The 23,345-nt window shown below is 35.5% G+C and overlaps 1 long non-coding RNA gene across 1 annotated transcript; it reads left to right on the top strand.

Annotated features, from left to right (window-relative positions):
* Positions 1 to 814: 814 nt before the first annotated feature.
* LOC103105285 (uncharacterized) lies at positions 815 to 22,586 on the top strand. The gene is made up of 3 exons (XR_001630043.2): positions 815 to 928; positions 1,372 to 1,465; positions 22,382 to 22,586. It is a non-coding gene; the product is annotated as an uncharacterized LOC103105285 (long non-coding RNA).
* Positions 22,587 to 23,345: the final 759 nt, after the last annotated feature.

Below are 23,345 nucleotides of genomic sequence, written 5' to 3'. Positions count from 1 at the left end.
ATAATTTGTATATATTCATTTCCAGAAAAAGAACTGATAAAAAGAAATAAGCAATGGATAGATAGATAAATGTCTGTCTATCCATCCAGCTATCTATCTATCTATCTATCTATCTATCTATCTATCTATCTATCTATCTATTTATCTATATCTTTTTCTCAAATGATTCCTTATTTAATGTGAAAAGAGGAATGAAGAAAGGAGTTAACTTGAAATTTTAGTGTAGCAAAGCAAAAAATTTAAAAAAATTACTCCAGAGCTAGAATATTTGGAGTGTTAGCCATTATATTATATTATGTTATATTATCATATATTATATATTATGTATGTCATGTCATATCTCATTATATTATGTTATGTTATGTTATATTATATTACATTATATTATATCATATTATGTTATATTACATTACATTATATCATAGCATGTCTTGTTATGTTATATTATATTGTTATTTTGTTATGTGTTGTTATATTACATTATGTTATGTGTTGTTATGTTACATTATATTATATCATATTGTATTGTATCATATCATATCATCTTATATTTATTATATTATATATTATATAGTATTATGTTATATTCATTATATTTATTATATTATAATCATGTCATGTCATGTCCTGTCACGTTACATTACTTTGATCAGTACTTTGTGGTAGTAATAAAATAGAAACAAAATATTTGTGAATTAGTTGATAAATATTTATTAAAATGCTAGTGTGTACTAGACATTGTGTACTAATCTTTGATGTCACAAAGAAAGACAAAGGGCAGTCTGTGCCTTCAAGGAACCTATAATCAGTTGAGGAAACACTAACTAGTGGTGATACATGAAAGTAACGGAATATGATTTCTTTATAAAGAGTAACTAATAGGATTCAGGAAAACTTTGGAAGACTTCTGGGAAATGGCAAAAGTGAAGTAAGCTAGATCAAGATAAATAATATACAGGTGTAAGGTTTTATGCTAAATATGAGAGTTATAAAATAATATTGTGGTCACTGATTTTAAAATAGTATAGCTTAAGTCAAAATGACTTTTAGCAGCTTTTATTTACAAAGAGGTAGAAAGAGTGAAAGTAAAAAACATATATAAAGAGACAGATTCCTAACAAGCCTACCAGTCCTTCTCCAATGAAGTCTGGCTCAGCTCTGGAAGGGGCTTCCCCAAGTCAGATCTCCATGTGAATTTCCCAGTAATCCTCAGCCAGAAGTCCACCAACCCAGCATCCTTCATAGCCAAGGCAGGAATCTCAGTTAATCTCTCCAAAACACCAGAAAAAGAGTGGTGGGTCCCAGACCATGTTGGTCTTTTTTAATACCTCTTTTTCCACATCACTTCCTGTCATCCCCCTTTCTTCACAGACACCAATTGCAGTCTTTCAATTTGCCTACCACTGTGGGAAGAAGAGGGGCAGAAGAAGGGGAAAGTGGCCTTTGGAGGTGTGAACTAACTCTAGTAAGTGACTTGTGAACTCTCATACTTAATGGTAAGTAGGGGTACTTTAAGTTCTTGATTTGATTAGCTAAAAGGAGACAAGAGGAGAGTTAATCCTATCTTCATACAGGATAACAACAATAATTTAAAGGAATAAAAAAATACAAGACATCACAGAATTCACTTCAATGCAATGACCAACACTGATTTCAAAGGACTGATAAATCATATTTAAAGAGATAGTTTATTATTTGGGTAGAATGGAGCATATTCTAATTTCATGGCTTGGCCTAGGTATTAGTTTCTTGAACTGTACTTTATTACAAGAAAGCTTTCTCTTTAGTGTTTACATTAGGTAAAAAATGAAAGCAATGTTGTTGTTTCATAACAAGCTATAAATAAAATATGTGTTTATAAAAGTGAATAGGAAGGAATAAGAACAGAAACATTCTCTTCCAATATAGTTAAAGTGTTCAAGATGGTGATTTCCTTCTGCAAATTGTTTAATGGAGAGTACTTAGAAACCCATTTGTACATCTCAAGATTGACTATTGATCTATATCTTCTTCATGTATTTATCAGAGTCATATATAGAATATTTCAGATTCCAGGATAATTATTTCTTTAAGTAATTTCATTAGCTTAAAAAAAGACCTTGAACAAACTCATAATATCTATCAGGTTGAGTTCCTGGAATCTCTAATAAAATAATCTATGCATAATGACAGGATCACCTTGCCAGTGACAGACCCCAGAATGCCTAATATTATACCTGTCGGCATTCATGCTGTTCATATCATGGGCAGTAAATCACCATTGGTCCATTTTAAGCACTCTTGCTGTTCTATTCAGTTATAATCAGCACAACTGGGACTGAAAAAGCTGACTGAAAAGCTTGGGTTTGTCTGCATGCTGCTCATGCTTAAGTACTGCCTGAATAGTGCAGTCTTGGAAATTACAATGGATGTGGGGCAAATTGACCTCAGATTTTCAGGTCTCCTTTCCGCAGTTTTACAATGAGCTCATGTGTAAATTCCTTAGTGCTCCAATGAATTTCAAGTAATGAACTGGAGTACATCATCTTATTTGCAGGATCAAGAAAGAATAATTCTAGTATTAAAACTAGGCATGCATAGAGAACAAAAACACGATATTAACTATGATATACTAGAAATACGCTAACAATTTCCTCTTTCTCAAATCTGTAACATAAGGCATAAAAATGAGAGTGAAAGTGTGTGGGTGGAAGTCTAACATGCTTTTCACCCTTAGTTTAGTTATCAGTATTTCATTTCTTCTAACAGCCTGGGTACATTTTCATGATGCTAGAACATGAAGTACAATTTTGGGTGGGGTAGGCAGATTAATGGCAAGATAGGACCGTTTTTAAGTGGCCTTTTCCATCCTTGCTTGACACATTTTTTTTTGTATATATTATCATATCATGAGATTTAAAGCAGCAATAACATTACACATATGCTTTCCCTGAAAAATCTTATTTCTTTTTAAAAAGTACCATATAGAGTCTTTGGATTGTCATTTTGCATTACATCAGAAGAACATCTGTACATTTTTCCCCCAAGTGACATCCTCCTTGATCTGAGACAAGTGATAATGCATGGCTGTACTCTCCATCATATTGTTATGTTATTTCATTCTTCTTCTCATAAAAAAAACACCATAATTCCCAAATATTCATTAAAAACCAAACCAAACCAATTAGTATATACTTCAAGAAACTCATCCTTTCCCTCAGTTTTCCATTCAATAAGTCCTTAATAAATATTTGTTGAATATAAATGAAAAAAAAAATTATACTTTTATTGGCCACAAAATCCCCACACAGTTTTTTTGGCCCATATTTTTTATATAGTTTTCTTTTTTTTTTTTGTATTATAAGAGTAGGTAATTATTTATTTTGGAAAAATAGGTTATTCTTCTCCCTTCTAAGAAATGCTTGAAGTTTTTAAAATGGAAAATCCTCCCCATAATTTAGTAATTAATGATAAAAGTAAATGCAATAATTTATTGAATACCTATTGTGTTACTGGAAACACAGGGCTAAAAAATATTCAAACCCTCCCTACAAAAAGTTTGCTTATTGCCTGGTGTAGAGAATGACATGTGTCATGTATACAGAGAAATAACCGGGTGGGGGGGAAGCAGAAAGAAGAGATATAAAATTTTCTAGGAAAACAAAGTGAGTGAAAACATTCAGAAAGATTCATATCTGGGAATATTAAATGCTTCAAGGAATTGGTAGTTCATAGTCTGAATTTGGAAGGTAGAAGACTTTCATCAATTGAAAACTGGAAAAATAATGCAGTCATGGAAATTCCTGAGATAATGGCTAATAAGGTGAGATACTGGAGTAGCTAGATGTAAGGTATCACAGAAACAAACAATATATGAAAAGGAAGGAGTTTGGAAAGGGAGGTTGAAGCCAATTTGGGGATAGCTGTGAGACAAAGCTTTGGATGTTATATTTGAATGAAATAATATTGTTATGTCTGTTAGGACATATGTCTGTTAGGACATGTTAGGAAGTTAACTGGCTAAGGTTTTGACGCTGCATTTTTCTTGTCTGGCTGCCTCTGGAGAAAGAATAGAGTATTCCATCCAGGGTTTGAGTGAAATCTTTGTTCTTCTATTCTTGCTAAAATAGCCCTTATCAGAAATGAAATGATGTGGATTTGTTAAACTGAATTGGGACACTGGTTGTTTTAGCTGTATTCCACTCTTTGTGACCCCTTTTGGGGTTTTCTTAGCAAAAGACACTGTAAAGGTTTGCCATTTCTTTTTCAAGTTCATTTTATAGATGAGGAACTGAAGCAAACAGGGTTAAATGACTTGCTCAGGGTCACACATCTAGTAAATGTCTAAGATCAGACTCAGGAAAATTCATCTTACTGACTTCAGGCCCAGCACTCTATCAATTGTGCCAAGCCTTCTGTGTTTCAAATACTAATTACTGGATTTCAAGTAGTTGGGATAAGGTGGGGAAAAAAAAAGTTAGACTTCTACTGTCCATTATCACATGTTTCCAGGAGCAGGCTCCCAAGCATTTTTCATTTTGGGCATTACATCAGTCTCCTTGTTACATAAAGTTGAAAAGGAGTCTATCCTACAGATTTTCCTCTGTGATCTTTGCAGACAACAGGATAGGGATTCTCTTAATATTTTGTCAAGTTTCTTGTATCCTCATTACATCTCTAAAAATTTGAACTATCCACATCCCTACGTCCTCAGTGCCAGTATTTGAATTTCTTGGAGAAAAGGGGGAAAAAAAAATATATATATATAGTTATCAAATTCTTAAGGCTTTTGGGGGGCAATTTAGTGCAACAACAATAATAAATGCCTCCTGTGTACAATTCAATATAGGTCAAAGATTATTTCTTTTTTTAAATTTTATAATATTTTATTTGATCATTTCTAAGCATTATTCATTAAAGACAATTTTCTTTTCTCCCCCGCTAACCCCTATAGTCGACGCATGATTCCACTGGGTATCACATGTGTTCTTGATTTGAACCCATTGCCATGTTGTTAGTATTTGCATTAGAGTGTTTGTTCTCTCCTCTGTCATGTCTCCTCAACCACTGTAGTCAGGCAGTTGCTTTTCCTCGGTTTTTCTACTCCCACAGTTTGTCCTCTGCTTATGAATAGTGTTTTTTCTCCTAGATCAATGCAGATTGTTCAGGGACATTGCACCGCCACTAATGGAGAAGTTCATTACGTTCGATTATACCACAGTGTATTAGTCTCTGTGTACAATGTTCTCTTGGTTCTGCTCCTCTCGCTCTGCATCACTTCCTGGTCATTCCAGTCACCATGGAATTCCTCCACTTTATTATTCCTTTGAGCACAATAGTATTCCATCATCAACATATACCACAATTTTTTCAGCCATTCCCCAAATGATGGGCATCCCCTCGTTTTCCAGTTTTTGGCCACCACAAAGAGCGCAGCTATGAATATTCTTGTACAAGTCTTTTTCTCCATTATCTCTTTGGATTACAGACCCAGCAGTGCTATGGCTGGATCAAAGGGTAGATATTCTTTTGTCGCCCTTTGGGCATAGTTCCAAATTGCCCTCCAGAATGGTTGGATCAGTTCACAACTCCACCAGCAATGAATTAATGTCCCTACTTTGCCACATCCCCTCCAGCATTCATTACTTTCCTTTGCTATCATGTTAGCCAATCTGCTAGGTGTGAGGTGGTACCCCAGAGTTGTTTTGATTTGCATCTCTCTGATTATAAGAGATTTAGAACACTTCTTCATGTGCTTATTAATAGTTTTGATTTCTTTTTCTGAAAACTGCCTATCCATGTCCCTTGCCCATTTATCAATTGGAGAATGGCTTGGTTTTTTGTACAATTGATTTAGCTCTTTATAAATTTGAGTAATTAAACTTTTGTCAGAGGTTTCTATGAAGATTTTTTCCCAGTTTGTTGTTTCCCTTCTGATTTTAGTTACATTGGTTTTGTTTGTACAAAAGCTTTTTAATTTGATGTAGTCAAAATTATTTATTTTACATTTTGTGATTCTTTCTATGTCTTGCTTGGTTTTAAAGCCTTTCCCCTCCCAAAGGTCTGACATGTATACTATTCTGTGTTTACCCAATTTACTTATAGTTTCCTTCTTCATGTTTAAGTCATTCACCCATTTTGAATTTATCTTGGTGTAGGGTGTGAGGTGTTGATCTATTCCTAGTCTCTCCCACACTGTCTTCCAATTTTCCCAGCAGTTTTTATCGAATAGTGGGTTTTTGTCCCAAAAGCTGGGATCTTTGGGTTTATTGTATACTGTCTTGCTGAGGTCGCTTGCCCCCAGTCTATTCCACTGATCCTCCTTTCTGTCTCTTAGCCATTATCAAATTGTTTTGATGACTGCTGCTTTGTAATATAGTTTAAGGTCTGGGACTGCAAGGCCCCCATCATTTGTGTGTCTTTTCATTATTTCCCTGGATATCCTTGATCCTTTGTTATTCCAAATGAACTTTGTTATGGTTTTTTCTAAATCAGTAAAGAAATTTTTTGGGAGTTCAATGGGTATGACACTAAATAGATGAATAAGTTTGGGTAGGATGGTTATTTTTATTATATTGGCTCGTCCTATCCATGAGCAGTTAATGTTTTTCCAATTGTTCAAGTCTAGTTTTAGTTGTGTGGAGAGTGTTTTGTAGTTGTGTTCATATAGTTCCTGTGTTTGTCTCCGGAGATAGATTCCTAGGTATTTTATTTTGTCTTAGGTGATTTTGAGTGGGATTTCTCTTTCTAGATTTTGCTGCTGAGCTGTGTTGGAGATATATAGAAATGCTGATGACTTATGTGGGTTTATTTTGTATCCTGAAACTTTGCTAAAGTTGTTGATTATTTCAATTAGCTTTTTGGTTGAATCTCTAGGATTCTTTAAGTAGACCATCATGTCATCTGCAAAGAGTGATAACTTGGTCTCCTCCTTGCCTATTTTGATGCCTTCAATTTCTTTTTCTTCTCTAATTGCTACTGCTAGTGTTTCTAGTACCATGTCAAATAGTAGAGGTGATAATGGGCATCCTTGTTTCACTCCTGATCTCATTGGGAATGCGTCTAGTTTATCCCCATTGCAGATGATATTAGCGGATAGTTTTAGATATATACTGTTTATTATTTTTAGGAATGACCCTTCTATTCCTATGCTTTCTAGTGTTTTTAATAGGAATGGGTGTTGTATTTTATCAAAGGCTTTTTCTGTGTCTATTGAGATAATCATGTGGTTCTTGTTGGTTTGCTTGTTGATGTGGTCAATTATGTGGATGGTTTTCCTAATATTGAACTAGCCCTGCATCCCTGGTATAAATCCTACTTGATCATGGTGGATGACCCTTCTGATCACTTGCTGGAGTCTTTTTGTAGTATCCTATTTAAGATTTTTGCTTCTATATTCATTAGGGAGATTGGTCTATAGTTTTCTTTCTCTTGACCTGCCTGGTTTTGGAATCAGTACCATGTTTGTGTCATAAAAGGAGTTTGGTAGAACTCCCTCTTTGCTTACTATGTCAAATAGTTTGTATAGAATTGGGATTAACTGTTCTCTGAATGTTTGATAGAATTCACTTGTGAATCCATGGGGCCCTGGGGATTTTTTCTTAGGGAGTTCCTTGATGGCTTGTTGGATTTCATTTTCTGATATGGGACTATTTAAGAATTCTATTTCTTCTTCTGTTAGTCTAGGCAGTTTGTATTTTTGTATATATTCATCCATATCACCTAAATTGGTGTATTTATTGCCATATAATTGGGCAAAGTAATTTTTAATGATTGCCTTAATTTCCTCTTGATCGGAGGTGCTGTCCCCCTTTTCATCTTTGATGCTGTTAATTTGCTTTTCTTCTTTCCTTTTTTTAATTGGATTGACCAGTACTTTGTCTACTTTGTTTGTTTTTTCAAAGTACCAGCTTCTTGTCTCATTTATTAAATCAATAGTTCTATCACTTTCTATTTTATTAATTTCTCCCTTAATTTTTAGCATTTCTAGTTTGGTTTTCTACTGGGGGTTTTTAATTTGACCGCTTTCAAGTTTTTTTATTTGCATTTCCAATTGATTGATCTCTGCTCTCCCTAGTTTGTTAATATATGCACTCAGGGATATTAATTTACCTCTGATTACTGCTCTGGCTGCATCCCAAAAGGTTTGAAAGGATGTCTCGCCATTGTCATTTTCCTTGATGAAATTATTAATTGTTGCTATGATTTCTTCTCTAACTAAATGATTTTGGAGTATCATATTGGTTAATTTCCAATTAGTTTTTGATTTGGTTTTCCATGTACCATTACTGATCATTATTTTTATTGCCTTGTGATCTGAAAAGGCTGCATTTATTATTTCTGCTTTTCTGCATTTGTGTGCCATGTTTCTGTGACCTAATGTATGGTCAATCTTTGTGAATGTGCCATGTGGTGCTGAGAAGAAGGTGTATTCCTTTTTTCCCTATTTATTTTTCTCAATATGTCTATTAATTCTAATTTTTCTAAGATTTTATTCACTTCTTTTACCTCTTTCTTATTTATTTTTTGATTTGATTTATCTAAATTTGATAATGGTTGGTTCAAATCTCCCACTAATATTTTTTTACTGTCTATTTCTTCCTTCAATTCTCCTAGTTTCTCCATTAGAAATTTGGGTGCTATATTATTTGGTGCATACATGTTGATTAGTGATATTTCCTCATTATCTAAAGTCTCTTTTAACAAAATATAATTACCTTCCCTATCCCTTTTAATCAGGTCTATTTTTGCTTTGGCTTTATCAGATATCATGATTGCAACTCCTGACTTTTTTCTATCAGTTGAGGCCCAGAAGGTCTTACTCCATCCTTTAATTCTGACCTTGTGGGTGTCTACCTGCCTCATGTGTGTTTCTTGAAGACAACATATAGTAGGGTTTTGGATTCTAACCCATTCTGCGATTCGTCTACATTTTATGGGTGAGTTCATCCCATTCACGTTCAAAGTTATGATTGTGACTTGTGAATTCTCTGGCATTTTGATATCCTTCCCTAATTCTAACATTTCTTCTTTAGCTCTAACCTTTTAATCCAGTGATTTATTTTCAATCAGTCCCCCTTGTCCCCTCCCTTGATATTTTTCCCTTTCTAGCCCCTCTGTTTTTGTTCCCTCCCCCTCCCCCTCTCCTTCCCTCCCCTTTTGTTTTCCCTCCCCTCCTTCCCCCCTTGATTTTCCCTTCTCCCTACCCTTGTTGGGTAAGATAGAATTCAAGATCCCAATGGATCTGGATGTTTTTCCCTCTCAGAGTTGATTTCACTGAGAGTAAGGTTTAAGTAAAAAAAACCCTCTCTTCCTCTCCTTCTTATAGGCGTTTTCTTCCCTTCCCCTTCCCGTGTGAATCTTTGTGTGAGAAAGGTTATTCTATTTGATTTTTCTTTTCCCCCTATTTACACATTACATTTTCCATATATTAATATATATAGATTGATATAACTGTAGTCCTTATAGAAGAGAGTTTGAATAAATGAAAAGATAACAATTTTCTCCTTTTCCCTTTCCATCATATTTACCTTTTCAGGTATTCCATGCTCTTTGTTTTTTTATATCGAACTTTCCACAGAGCTCTGGTCTTTTCTTTGCAAAAACTTTGAAATCTTCTATTTTGTTGAATGGCCATACTTTCCCTTGGAAGTATATAGTCAGTTTTGATGGGTAGCGGATTCTTGGTTGGAGACCCAGCTCTCTTGCCTTTCTGAAAATAATGTTCCATGCCTTACAGTCATTCAGAGTGGAACTTGCAAGGTCTTGTGTGACCCTGATTGGCATTCCTTTATATCTTAATTGTCTTTTTCTGGCTTCTTGTAAGATTTTTTCTTTTGCTTGAAAGCTTTGGAATTTGGCAATTACATTCCTGGGAGTTGTCTTTTGGGGATTTAGTGTAGAGGGTGTTCTGTGAACTCTTTCAGTGCCTGTATTGCCCTCTTGTTCTAGGATGTCTGGGCAATTTTCTTTGATTATATCTTGTATTACGATGTCATGTTTGCTGTTTATTTCTGGCTTTTCTGGTAGTCCAATTATTCTTAAATTTTCTCTTCTCCCTCTATTTTCCAAGTCTATGACCTTGTCAGTGAGATATTTTATGGTCTCTTCTAATTTCTTGGTCTTCTGGCTTTGTTTTATTAATTCTTGCTCTTTGTCTTTGAGTTGCCTAATTCTGACCTTTAAAGCCTGGTTTTCCTTTTCACTTTGGTCAAACTGGTTTTGTATATGTGTGAATTTCTTTTGCATTATTTCCCACTTTTCCTCCCAGAAGGCTTCCATCTTTTTGATCCTTTCTGATTAAAATTCTTCATGGGTTTGTGGAGAGTTTCCATTTCCTTTGGAAGGTTTCTGAGCATTTGCTTGTGTTTCCTCTTCTATCTCCTCTGTATTTTGTATTTTTGCTCCATAAAATATGCCCAAAATTGCCCTCTTCTTCTTGTTTTTCTTGGAGTTTTGGGACTTTTCTGTGGAGTTTGCCATCTCTATCTGAGTGGGGAGGTCTAGCTTTTCTTATCTCTGTCTGGTGTTCAGAGGTTTTAGCCCTAGGCAGATTGTCTGTTCTCCTCAGCTGTACTGTCTTCCCGGAGAAGCCAGGAATTGCTGATGTTTCCGTGTTACTGCCCTCATCGGTTCCCTCCCGATGCTTCTCCATTGCTTTACTTCCACGCTCTGAGCCTGACTTGGCCCTTTCCGTGAGGTGTTTGTTTCAGTGCCTTAGCTGGCCAGAAGAGCCTACACTCTGAGGGGGGAGGGGCTGCGGCTTCCCGGAACTCCAAGGGCTCCTGATAGGATTAACTTTCCCTGGGTTGAACTGAGTATGCCTTGAGGCAGGGACCTTCCCTGGGACTCGGATGGAAGGATCCAGCCAGGGGGTTACAGGTTCCCCCCATCTCTCTCTCTGTTTTCCTGCTGTCTGTGTTGGGTGCCCCCTCGACTGAGTCAGGTTGTTTTCAGGAAGTGGCCTTCAGAATAGCCGGCCCTGAGGCTCTGAGGTTCCCTCTGCTGCCTTGGACTCAGTGCTCTGGGTTGGGGGGGATGGGTCCTGGGACCTTCCTTCTGCCTGTCCCTTAGATCCAAGTGATCTCAGGTTCTGGCTTTTGGGGGGCCATACCTTTTGATCCAGGTCCAGGAGGAGGATTCCTGGGGTCTATGCTGTTGTTCGTTTTGAATTTCAGTGCCCTAGGACCATATAGTTTGAGTTAGGTAGGGAAGGGTTTCCAGAGATCTGAACTTTAGCTTTCTCTAAGCTGCCATCTTGACTGCCAAAGTTTATTTCTTAATGGAATTTACATTTTATTAGAAGATGATAACTTATGTATAGATATGTACAAAAATAATAGCTCAAGTTTAGTTCTTTTTAATTCAGTTTTATTTCATTTTCAATTTTAAATTCTATTCTCCCTTCTGGTCTCTCACCCATGAAGGTGAGAAATACAGACCCTTTAAAAATATGAAGTCATATAAAAATATTCTTCATTCACCAGATTCTTAAAAAAAAAGGAAGAGAAAAAATATGCTTCAACTTGCACTCTGAGTCCCTCCATTCTCTATCTGGAATAGCTGTTTTCATTATGAGTCATTGTGTTGAACACAGTTACTGCCTTTCATAGTTGATTATCTTTATTGTATTTCTAATACTATTTAAATTATTTTTCTGGTTTTACTCATTTCACTTTGAATCAATTCATGTAAGTCTTTCCAGCTTCTTTATGAAACCATTCTCTTCATACAAAAAAGAATAATTTTTTGATACATTTCTATAACCAACTATGTATATAGTCTTTTCTCTTTGAGCTGTTTCAAATAAAAGTGAGATTCAAGTGTTGCTCACTGCTACCCGTTCTCTTCTCCATTGTATAAATTCTTTGTTGCTTTCCTCATTTATGTGAAAAAAATCCCTATTCTTGTTCTCCCTTTTCCATTGTCCTTCTTTCTTTTTCTTCCATCCTTTTTTCCCACATTATCTCAGTATAATAGAATCACAGTCACATCTTTAAGTAGATTTACTCTAATATCCAGTGATAAATTCAGATGATTCTTTTAAATTATTCTTCCATTTCTTCATCCATAAAATGAGTAACACTTAACTCATGGGACTTTGGGGAAGATCAAATGAGATAATAATGCTAAAGAATTTAGCAAAGTATCTGGCACAAGGTAAGCTGTGTAAATAGTCCAACTATTTATTCTTATAATTAATGAAAAATTAGTTTAGAATATGGTGAAATAGAGTGGTTCAAGATGAGTTTTCTCATATTTACCCAGTAATTAGGACACTCCATCCATAGAGCAATGTCCTATAGCTGACTGGATGAAGCATAATTTCTAGTGATCTGGTGTTGTGATTATGCTAGAGCATAGGAAAGACAATTTTAAAATTTTCATATGAGCCGTTGTATTGCTTTATTGTTTCATTGATTTTCTATGCTTAACAAAGTGATGGTGAAAATGCTAACGATGAAAATTAAATCTAGAAGTATATATTGAGTATGATTTCACCCTATATAGCTCACTGTGAAACATTTACCAGCATACCACTATTTGACTCTCATTATAGGGAGGGCAGCAACATTGTAAATGGAAAGACACCTAATCAAGGTGGCCATGGTATACAGTGGATAGCTATACAATGGAATGGGTGGATTGAAGTCTGCTATTTTCAGTGACTCACACACCAGTCAGTTCATGCTCATGGCTATCCACAGAAACCACTTGGTTTTTATAGGAAAGTTAATGATGTTAAGCAGGTAATTAGTAAACATTGTCCCTTATCTTATTCTAAGCAATTCTAACCAGATATCCTCTTGAGTGTCTTCTACCTGATAGCAGTTTAATCCTACCTGAACATAGGAAAGAGGAAAGGAATAATATGACCATGACAATTTTCATAGATTTCTGAAGCTTTTGTCCTCAGTTTCTTCACTCCTACTCTTATTTGGTAATTGATATTTCAACTTACATCGATGTCCTGCAAACATCTTTGTAATAGATTATCATGACTTTCCTAAGGAATTCCATTATTGCCTTTCAAAGGTTTCCTGATCCCTCTCACTTGTTCTTCAGTTAAAACTCTTTGAAAATTTTCTGAAATTATTGAGGGTATTACCCTAAAGGAGATACTATTCTTATTCTCCAAATGAAGTTGTATTACAAAAAGCAGGAGCTAACTTAATTTTTTTTTAATATGGAAAATGGCAGAGGAGGGCATGGAACTTTCTTGCCCTCCTTATACCCTCTAGGAACAACCAAAAATAACTTCACTGAATCAAAGTTAAAAGCAGCAAAACCAGATAGGATTATGAAGCTGAATAGCTCGGGAATACTAGGGAGGAAGGAAGGATTTTCACTTCCCTGGCCTCAGTCCTACCTTCCTTGGAACTGGAGCCTGGAAGAGATCAGATGGGTAGAATCAATAAAGTTACCTCCTGGGGAGAGGATTAGTAACCTCACCTGTTTTGACTGCATCTTGGAGGATACCACTGGAATCCTGAGGTGGTGGGCCCTGGTAAAGATAGTGTCTAGGGCAGCCTTGGCTGCAGTTAGCCTCACTGACCCATAGCTGGGGATTAAAGGAGTAGACATCATGGGCTCTTGGCCCTTAGGACAGGTCAGGCCCTAGTGCTATCAAACAAGGCCTTTTGGAAGCCCAAGAAATGTATACTGGATACCTGCTCTGTCCTGGGCTATGCCATTAGGAGAGGAGGAATGAGGAAATAGTGTGCACCAGTAAATGTAGTTCTTGAGAGACTGGGACTTGCCAGTGGTTGTCAATTCCAGGAGAGTGGAGTCCCTGGTATCTGCCACAGTGGGAAGTAAACAAGCTGCTTGCAATAGAAGTAACAGAACTGGCCACTGGCCAGAACACCTGAGGTTAGGTCACAGATTGCAGCTTAAATGAGGGGCTCAGGATTACATCAGACCCTGGATTACAAAAACTGGAATAACTAAATAGTTATTTAGGAAATAATAATAGTAAAAAAAATTCACAAAAATCCTTTGACCCAAGATAACACATCCCAGAACAATGGGAATCCTGGCACTCCCATAAAAAGCCAATAATTAAATCATCTGGTCCAGATCCTGAAATTTAAAAAATAAAAGATAAGTAAGTAGAAATGAGCAAGTAAAGAAGAAAGAACAAACTACTGATAGTTATAATGGGGAGAGAGGAGATAATGGCTCAAGTTCAGATGACAATGAAATAAAAACATCTATCTCAAAAATAACAAAGAAATACAATAAATATCCACAAACTTAAAAAGAGCTTTTGGAAGAGCTTAAAGAAGACCTCAAAAAACAAATGAGAAGTTTGAGGGAAAATTAGAAAAAAAAAGAGCAATGCAAGAAAATCAAGAAAATTATGAAAGGAAGATCACTCAAACAGAGAAAGAGATCCAGAAATTCAGGAAAGAAAATAATTTATTAAGAATTAGAATTGGACAAGGAGAAGTTAATGATTTTCTAAGACAATAAGAAATAAAATAAGATCAAATGAATGAAATAATAGAATAGAAGAGAATATGAAACTTCTTATCACAAAAACAATTGACCTGGGAACTAGATAAAAGAGAGACAATATAAGAATAGTTGGACTCCCAGAATGTTATGGTCAATAAAAGATTTTAGACACAATTCTACAAGAAATTATCATGGAAAACTGCCCAGAAATTCTAGAATCAGGGGGTAAAATAGAAATGGAAAGATCACCACCTCAAAGAAACCCCAAAATGAAAATGTATAGGAACATCTTTGCTAAATTCTGTACCTCCCAGATAAAGGAATAAATATTATAAGCAACAAGAAAAAAAAGCTATTTAAATACTGTGGATCTATAGTCAGAATAACTCAAGAGTTGGCAGCTACAGGAATGTGAACACAGCATTTTGTAGAGCAAAAGAACTGGACTTAGAATCATGAATAACATCCAGCAATGATGACCATAATTATAAAAGGTAAAAAATGGAAATTTAATGAACAAAAGGAGTTTCAACTATTGCTGGGAAAAACCCAGAACTCAGCAGAAAATTTAATCCATAAGAAATATGTAAAGGTAATAAAAAAACTAATCATAAGCAAACCAAAAGTTCAAAATGCTTGATTCTTGTATGTAAAAATATCATCTATGGCTCCTGGGAATGGCATCATTGTCTGGACATTTTAAAGGGGCATATATGGAGGGAAGACTCAAAGTTGAGGTGAATGTAATCAAATGAGCTAAAATGGTAATGAAATAGACCAGGAGGAGGTAGGATGGAATGGCTTTTTTTATAAAGAGGAGGAATGAGAGAAGGAACTGCATGGAGAAGGGGTGGAGGGGGTGAATGGTTGGTAGTATTAGGTTACTTTTATCAGATGTGGGATAAAGAGAGAACAACATATACAATTAGAAGGTAAACATTTTCTAGATATACAGAGAAACAAGAGGGAAAGAGGATAAAATAAGAGAGGGACTTAGGAAAGAAGAATATCAAGGGTAAAGGAGGTAAGATAAAAGGATAGGGAAGGATTCTTTGGACAAGATAGAGGAGGGATTTTTAGAATTGAATTCATATCAAGAAGTAGGAGGGATCAGTTGTGGGGATAAGGAAAGAATTTTTGGAAAGGTGGGTAGAATAAGTATTAAAAGGTAAGGAGGAAGAGATAAAGGAGGGACCTTTGGAAAGGTGGGCCAATTTGGAACTAGGATGGCAGAAGGAAAGGATAAGGGAGAATTTGGGGGTAAAGGGTGTGAATTAGTATTAGTCAAAGGAAATTAAACATCTGAGGAGGGATATAGCAGAAAGGAAGAGGGGTACAAACAGTGAGGTAGAACAGAGCAGACTGAAATGCCCAGTTAGTAACTATGAGATTGAATGTAATGAGATGAATTCACCTATGGGAAAAAAAATTGATAGCAGAAAGGATCAAAAATCAATACCTGAAAAATGAGTTCTTTACAAGAAACTCATTGAAAATGAGAGACACACATAGAGAGACGGTTAAGGGCTGGAGCAGAGTATACTGTGCCTCAAATGATCCAGAGGAGACATGGTTAGCAGTCATAATTTCTGACCCAGTTATAGCTAAAGTGGATATAATTATAAGAGATGAATAGGGTAACTATAGTATGTTAGGAGTGGGGATTAGTATGGATAAAGAAACATTAGCAATATTGGACCTGTAATCACCAAGTGTTATAGCATCCAAATTTTAAAAGAAAAACTAAATGAATTAAAGATGGAAATAGATAACAGAATAATAATAGTGACAAACTTTAATTTTCCCCTCTCAGAACTAGATAAATCTAACCAAAAAAAGAAAAGAAAGATGTTAAGAGATGAATAAAACTTTATGTAAATTAAATTTGAGTCCTATCTGGAGAGTCCCCCCCACTCCCTACCCCAAGCACACACAAAGATCTGCATGAGGTTAGTAGTAAATCTAAGCCTGAGCATATACATAATCCAAGCATAGTTTCTGGTAGGACAAAAATAGTTTAGAGAGTATAAATATTTTACAAAAATCTTACTTTAACACTCATCATACTATGGACGAAATTCTGCATTCCTGAGGGGTCGTGGTATTGAAGCAAAAGTTTCATTAGGTATGACCAAGCTGAATAGACTTAGTTTTGGAAAGAATATATGATCCCAGCAACAGAATGAGTCTGCTGTCAAAGGACCAATCTAGCTAAATATGGTCCTGGTAATGGATGTTCACTGAGAAACAGATGGATTAAAATGATCAAATTATATGCTGAAAAGAACTGAAGAAACAGGCCTAATATTACATTGCCAGAGCAGCTGTGAATTGTTTTTCTTTTTTTTTTAAGATGGAAATATAAATTAAGAGCTGTAAAGCTGTTCATATTCATTGACCCTAGGATTGGTCCCTAAGAGCATTACTGAGAGAGTAAAAAGCAGTGTATGTGTGAAAATATTCATGAAAGCTTTTTTTGTTGTTGTTATGACAAAATAACTGGAAATAATGAAATTCAAAGAATAGGAAAAATATCTGAATAGATTGTGATATTTGAATATAATGGATGATATTACATTATTACAAATGACAAATACTGGAAATATAAAGAAAGTAAGGGAAACAAAGAGATGAAAAGAGAATAAGAATAATACATAGGAAGATAGCATTTTTAAAAATTAAAGATGATAAAATCGAGAAAAAAGTATCAAAGTAAAACAAATTCAAAGAGAATTCAAGAGCTGAGCAAGTTGATATTATCATAGATAAATAATTTATATATTTTCATACAATTTGTGGAATTTGTAGTTTTGCACATAATTTTTATGCATTTCTTTAGTTAAATTGTTTTTGGTGGTAGTAATGGTTATTAAGTATATATAAAAACTAAAAAAAATTCTTAATGTCTATTGTTCTGTCTTCATTAATCATTTTTTCTGAGTTGGAATTTTTTTCTTTCCCTTCCTATTTTACCTTATTATGGATATGTTAACATTACAGACTAATGACTTAATATATAAAATTAGAGCAAAGTATGTGAAAACAGAGAACCTGTGTTCAACTTTTTAATTTAATACTTGTGGCCTTAGTTAAGTAATTTCATTCCCTTAGATGTTAGTTTTTCCATCTTGAAAAGTAGCTTAAAATTTGATGACCAATAAAGTCCCATTCCCAGTCTAAATCTATATGACTAGCTTTTTTTCACATTCTGTGAGATATTAGGTCAATATAACCACTTCCACTAACTGTGATTTTTAGCAAGTCATAGATTTTCTGAACCAGCATTCACTCATTATTATAATGGATTTGATTAGTTGATCTTTAAGGTCCTTGGAAGCATAAGCATTATCTGGTTCTAATAACATTTGCTCATATTTTTCTAGCACTTTATGACATGAAGTAAATTCCTTATTTTTATATAAGTTCAATTTCATGGATAACTCAGTGTATTTGAATAAGCATCTATAATATTTATGGATTCAGTAATGTTCAAATCAGGATCACTTATATTGGATTTTATTTGCTCTTAAACAAGAATGTTAACCAGCCAATGCTTTATTATAATAGTAAGCAAATTGTCAAGAAAGCCTCCATGACTATTTCATTTCTGTAACTCACCACTGACTTTTTGCCCTATAGAGAATTCAACCCTTATTTTTCAATTACTTTCATTATACTTAATCTTAAAACTGTTTCTTTTGAATCTTTAGTATTTCTCTCTTCCTATCAGTCTTTCTGAGACAAAAACCCAAGCTTAGCCACCCAGGGATTATCCTGAAAAAAAAAAGTTGGCCTCAAATTGCTAAGAATTCCAAGACAAATCTATTAGTATGAAGGGATGAGAACCTGATATCATGTGTACAATTGCCATTATAGGACTAAACAAAAATAAATCAATTGACTTTGTGAAATGTTATTACTCTGGGGGAGAAAAGCATGCCATGCTTTGTATTTGTCAAGTTTTTTAGCTTTCACTTCACTCTGCTTTTAACTAATAGAAATGGGAGAACTGTGCAACCTCCATTTATAAAAGAAGTAATCAGAGATTTCCATAACTGCAAGATAGTTTTGTCTTATGCCTCCTTTTCCTTGTGCCAGATTTGCTGCTTTACAGAAATCTCAACTTTTATTTCTCTGTATATTGAATTAATTACTTTCACTATGATCTATGTTTTTTCTGATTTCTACAACACCAGTGGGTTCCAGCCAAATTAATTTTCTGTTGGTAGATGGCCCATTAACTACAATATAAAGTCTCTGTCCCTCAGGCAGGAAATCACAGAACACATTTAATCTGTGTTATACAATGATAAATCAAGTGGCGGGAAAGTTTCTGGTCCCACTCTCCACTTTAACCAGACCAAAATCTTGGTCTTTTTCAGTTTTTATTTATAAATGATCAATTTATTTAATATTTTTAGCTTGTGTATTTATCACATATATGCACACATAGATGTGTAGACACATACACATATATGTGTATTCCCATGTACTTATATATTCATATCTATGTATAAGTGTACATATAAGAACACAGACATGTGTATGTATGTGTGTATGTACATATACAGATCAGTATTGCTGAATCAAAGGCCAGTGCTCTATTCACTGTAGTACCTAGCTACCATCTGCCTAATAAAAGTCAAATAGTTAGTAAAAAGTCATTATTTCAGCTGGTCTGCTGACACCAAATGGAGCAATCTTTCCATTATACTATATTTTAAAATTCTTCTAAATATTTTAAAAATAGGTTACCTTGAGCATTTTCTTGATTTCATAAAGTGTATCTCTTTACCAGTTAGATAATAATACTCACTAAGAAATTTTAGGATGTCCTTGATGCTAACAGTGCTTCACTGACCTCCCATGATATCACTGAAGAATGACCTTCCATCCCTATCTTTTATTTTGTCTCTGTCAAATTATTTTTTTTACCTATCTCTTCCCTGCTCTTATACCATGAAGTTATATAAGTGTAGTGCATTTGGAACTTGAATTTCCCCCAAAATACTATTCCAAGACAATGCTTTAGTAGATACAATGCTATCTATGATTAAAGGCTTTTTAGTGGGGAGATTTTGACTCTGTTATAATCCTATTTGTAGATGTAGCATCACAGGCACAAAAGTTGTAGTTATTGTTCAGTCATATTTAACTCTTTATCACCCCATTTTGGGTTTTCTTGGAAAACATGCTGGAGTTTTTTTTTTTTTACCATTTCCTTCTACAGCTCATTTTACAAATGAGTAACTGAGGTAAACAGGTTAAATGCCTTGCGCAGGCTCCTTGTGGTGGCAAAAAAATTGGAAAATGAGGGGATGCCCTCCGATTGGGGAATGACTGAACAAATTGTGGTATATGTTGGTGATGGAATACTATTGTGCTAAAAGGAATAATAAAGTGGAGGAGTTCCATGGAGACTGGAACAAAGTCCAGGAAGTGATGCAGAGCGAAAGGAGCAGAACCAGGAAAACATTGTACACAGAGACTGATACACTGTGGTATAATCAAATATAATGGACTTCTCTACTACTACAGTGCAAGGATCCTGAACAACCCATAGGGATCTATGAGAAAGAACACTATCCACATCCAGAGAAAGAACTGTGGGAGTAGAAACACAGAAGAAAAACAACTGCTTGATCACATAGGTTGATGGGGATATGATTGGGGATGTAGACTCTAAACCAGGGGTCCCCAAACTTTTTACACAGGGGACATTTCACTGTCCCTCAGAGCATTGGAGGGCCAGACTATAAAAACTTAACCCTAACCCTAACCCTAAAACCTAACCCTAACCCTTACCCTAACCAGGCAGCAGTATACACAGTGCGGAATCCCCTCCCCTAGGTCAACACTCACCATGCTGACATCTTTCATTGTGCAGCCACATAATCCTTTGCCTGGTGCTTCATTCTAAGGCACCATGCAAAGGATTATATCCCTGGAAGTAGTACTGTACATGAGTGATGCCACACTTTGAGGTGCCACCACATAGAGGTCTCCTCTCACTGACCACCAATGAAAGAGATGCTCCTTCTGGAAGTTTGATGGGGGACAGCTACATGGCCTTGGAGGGCCACATGTGGCCCACGGGCCATAGTTTGGGGACTCCTGCTCTAAATGGTCCCCCTAGTGCAAACATCAACAACACGGAAATAGTTCCTGTTGAAGGACACATGTAAAACCCAGTGGAATTGCACATAAGCTATGAGAGAGGGTTTGGGGAAGGGGTGGGAAAGAGCATGAATCTTGTAACCATGGAAAAATATTCTAAATTAATTAATTAAATAAAAATTTCAGAAACCTGGGGAAAAATAAATAAAAAAGCAATAATTAAAAAATAAAAAAGCCTGATGATGGCAGTCAGTGGGGGTTGGGGTAGGGGTGGGAATAAATGACTTGCACAGGGACATATGTCTAATAAGTAACTGAGCCTAGAATTGAACTTAGAAAGATGAATCTTCCTGGCTTCAGGCCCAGCACTCTATCCTCTGTGCAACCTAGTTGCTCATAATTTGGCACATAAGCAGATCAATACTGTAGAAAGACATTAGATTCTAACTTTGTTTTTGAGCTGCCTTTTCCCCAGATATATAGAAGGAAGAAAATTCAATAACCATTGAAGGGGAGAGGGGAGCAATTTCTCTGACACAATGGCTACCCTTGAGAAAGTGCTTCACTGACCCCAGAAGAATGAAGCAAAGTCTGCAATCACAGAGTTGATCCAGCTAGCCTCAGACACTTTCCACCCTTATGATATCTCTGAGATTTAAACTTTTAAAAATATCTGTGCTGAGTCAAGTACCGTCTTGGTTTACCATATACCCTTCCTTGACTTATTCCTTTTGTAACCACTTTTCCTTTAAGATGCTATAATTAGTGGCCAGCAATAGCTTGTTTTTTGAGCAGCTTAAGCTATGCTCTCTCTGCTCCACATGCATGCAGGTACTATCAGAAAATAAACATGCTTTCGTTCTCACTCTAATTAGACTCGTTTGCCTCCATAAGCTCTTTTTTTGTCATTTAGAACAATGTCCATGAATAATACTAATGCTACTCTTTGTGGTGTCAAAAATTGGAAAATGAGGGGATGCCCTTCAATTGGGGAATGGCTGAACAAATTGTGGTATATGTTGGTGATGGAATACTATTGTGCTCAAAGGAATAATGAAGTGGAGGAATTCCATGGAGACTGGAACAACCTCCAGGAAGTGATGCAGAGTAAAGGAAGCAGAACCAGGAGAACATTGTACACAGAAACTGAAACATTGTGGCACAATTGAACGTAATGGACTTCTCTACTAGCAGTAATGCAATGATCCAGGACAATCCAGAGGAACTAGGGAGAAAGAACACTATCCACATCCAGAGAAAGAACTGTGGGAGCAGAAATGCATTGGAAAAATATATGATCAACCTTGTAGTGTGATAGGGTTTAGACATTAAAAGATCATTCTAATGCAAATATGAATAACATGTTGGCTTTGGGACGGAAGAGGAGAGAGTAGGGATGGGGTGGGAAGATCATGAATCATGTAACCATGGAAAAATATTCTTAAAAAATACTAATGCCAGAGCTATAACTAGAAAAATTTATTGCAAATACCAAAAACTTCTTTGGAGTAAGTGGCATGAAATATACCGTTTATAGAAACATGTAAGGAGGGAACAAATTGGGAATGGACAGAAGTTTATCAGAGTCCAATTAGTAGTTCTCTATATCTAATTATTCTGGCTAATCACCAAGTTCTATTGTTTCTATGCAAGTGGAGTCTACTAGAGATGTCAGCAAGCACTGATTTCTATTCATTAGGGCAAAGTCCTATTGTCCTGCTCCATTTACTGATCTGGATTTTCCTGACAGTTTCTGTAGATTTTTGATATAATTTACAAACTCACTTACTTTAACTTTTTTTTTTTGTTTGTTTTCCTTATCCAGGACTTTGCAAGGTCATCATAATACAAATGTCAAGGATCCTCAGGCAACCAGTATTCAAGGTATTAATAAGGGAATGTCATATGACAGTTTGATTAACCTAAGAATGGGCTACTGCAGTTACTTTGGTGACTTGCTTCAGGCTATTTCTTCAAGGATTCACAAATATCATACCGTGTTTTTACTAATTAAACTATCTTTCCCTATAGAAAAGAAGAATTAGATTCCAGGCCCCTGATTTTAACTTGTTCTCAAATAGATAATTAAAATTCCCTAATTGTAATGCTGACTAAAAATAATACTTGCTAAGTTGTCCTGGTTTCTCGCTTTTTGTGTGGTTCATATGAAAAATAATTTTAGCTAAATGGACAATCGTTAGTAATTGCTAATCCTAAGTGATTATAATGAGCACATCAGCAAAGTCAAAATCATTAAGTCAATTTTATTTTGAATTCTAATCTTATCTGGAATGTTATTGCTGCTTCCTATTCTCAATTTTAAGTTGACTTCAGAGAAGACTGCAGAACAAAATTATAATATGAAGCTTTACTCAGAGTTCACTGGCATAATTTGGCCATAAAATTCCAAATGCTGAATTGACAAGATTCATTGTAAAAGACCTCAATGATTAGGAAGATTGAAGACAATAGGAGAAGGGTATGGCAGAGATGCATAGATAACGTCCTAGAAGCAATGTACATGCACTTGGATAGACTTTGGGAGAGAGAAGATCTTGGTATGCCACAGTTCATGGAGTCATGATATATCAGACACGACTGAACAACCACAAAATAGTTTGAATACAATTCTCATGACATGTTCTGACATTCAGATTCTCCCCTTCTCTTATCTTTCCTCTCCCCTCTATTGTGTACTTTGCTATTCATCCCCCAAGTGTCTCTATTTTTAAAAATTTCCGAAGCATGATTCTAATAATGTCCTGAAAAACTTTATTCTTTTAGCTTCT

Source organism: Monodelphis domestica, chromosome 4, assembly GCF_027887165.1.
Source record: "Monodelphis domestica isolate mMonDom1 chromosome 4, mMonDom1.pri, whole genome shotgun sequence".
NCBI classification, from domain to species: domain Eukaryota; kingdom Metazoa; phylum Chordata; class Mammalia; order Didelphimorphia; family Didelphidae; genus Monodelphis; species Monodelphis domestica.
This window is presented reverse-complemented; position numbering and strand designations above follow the sequence as displayed.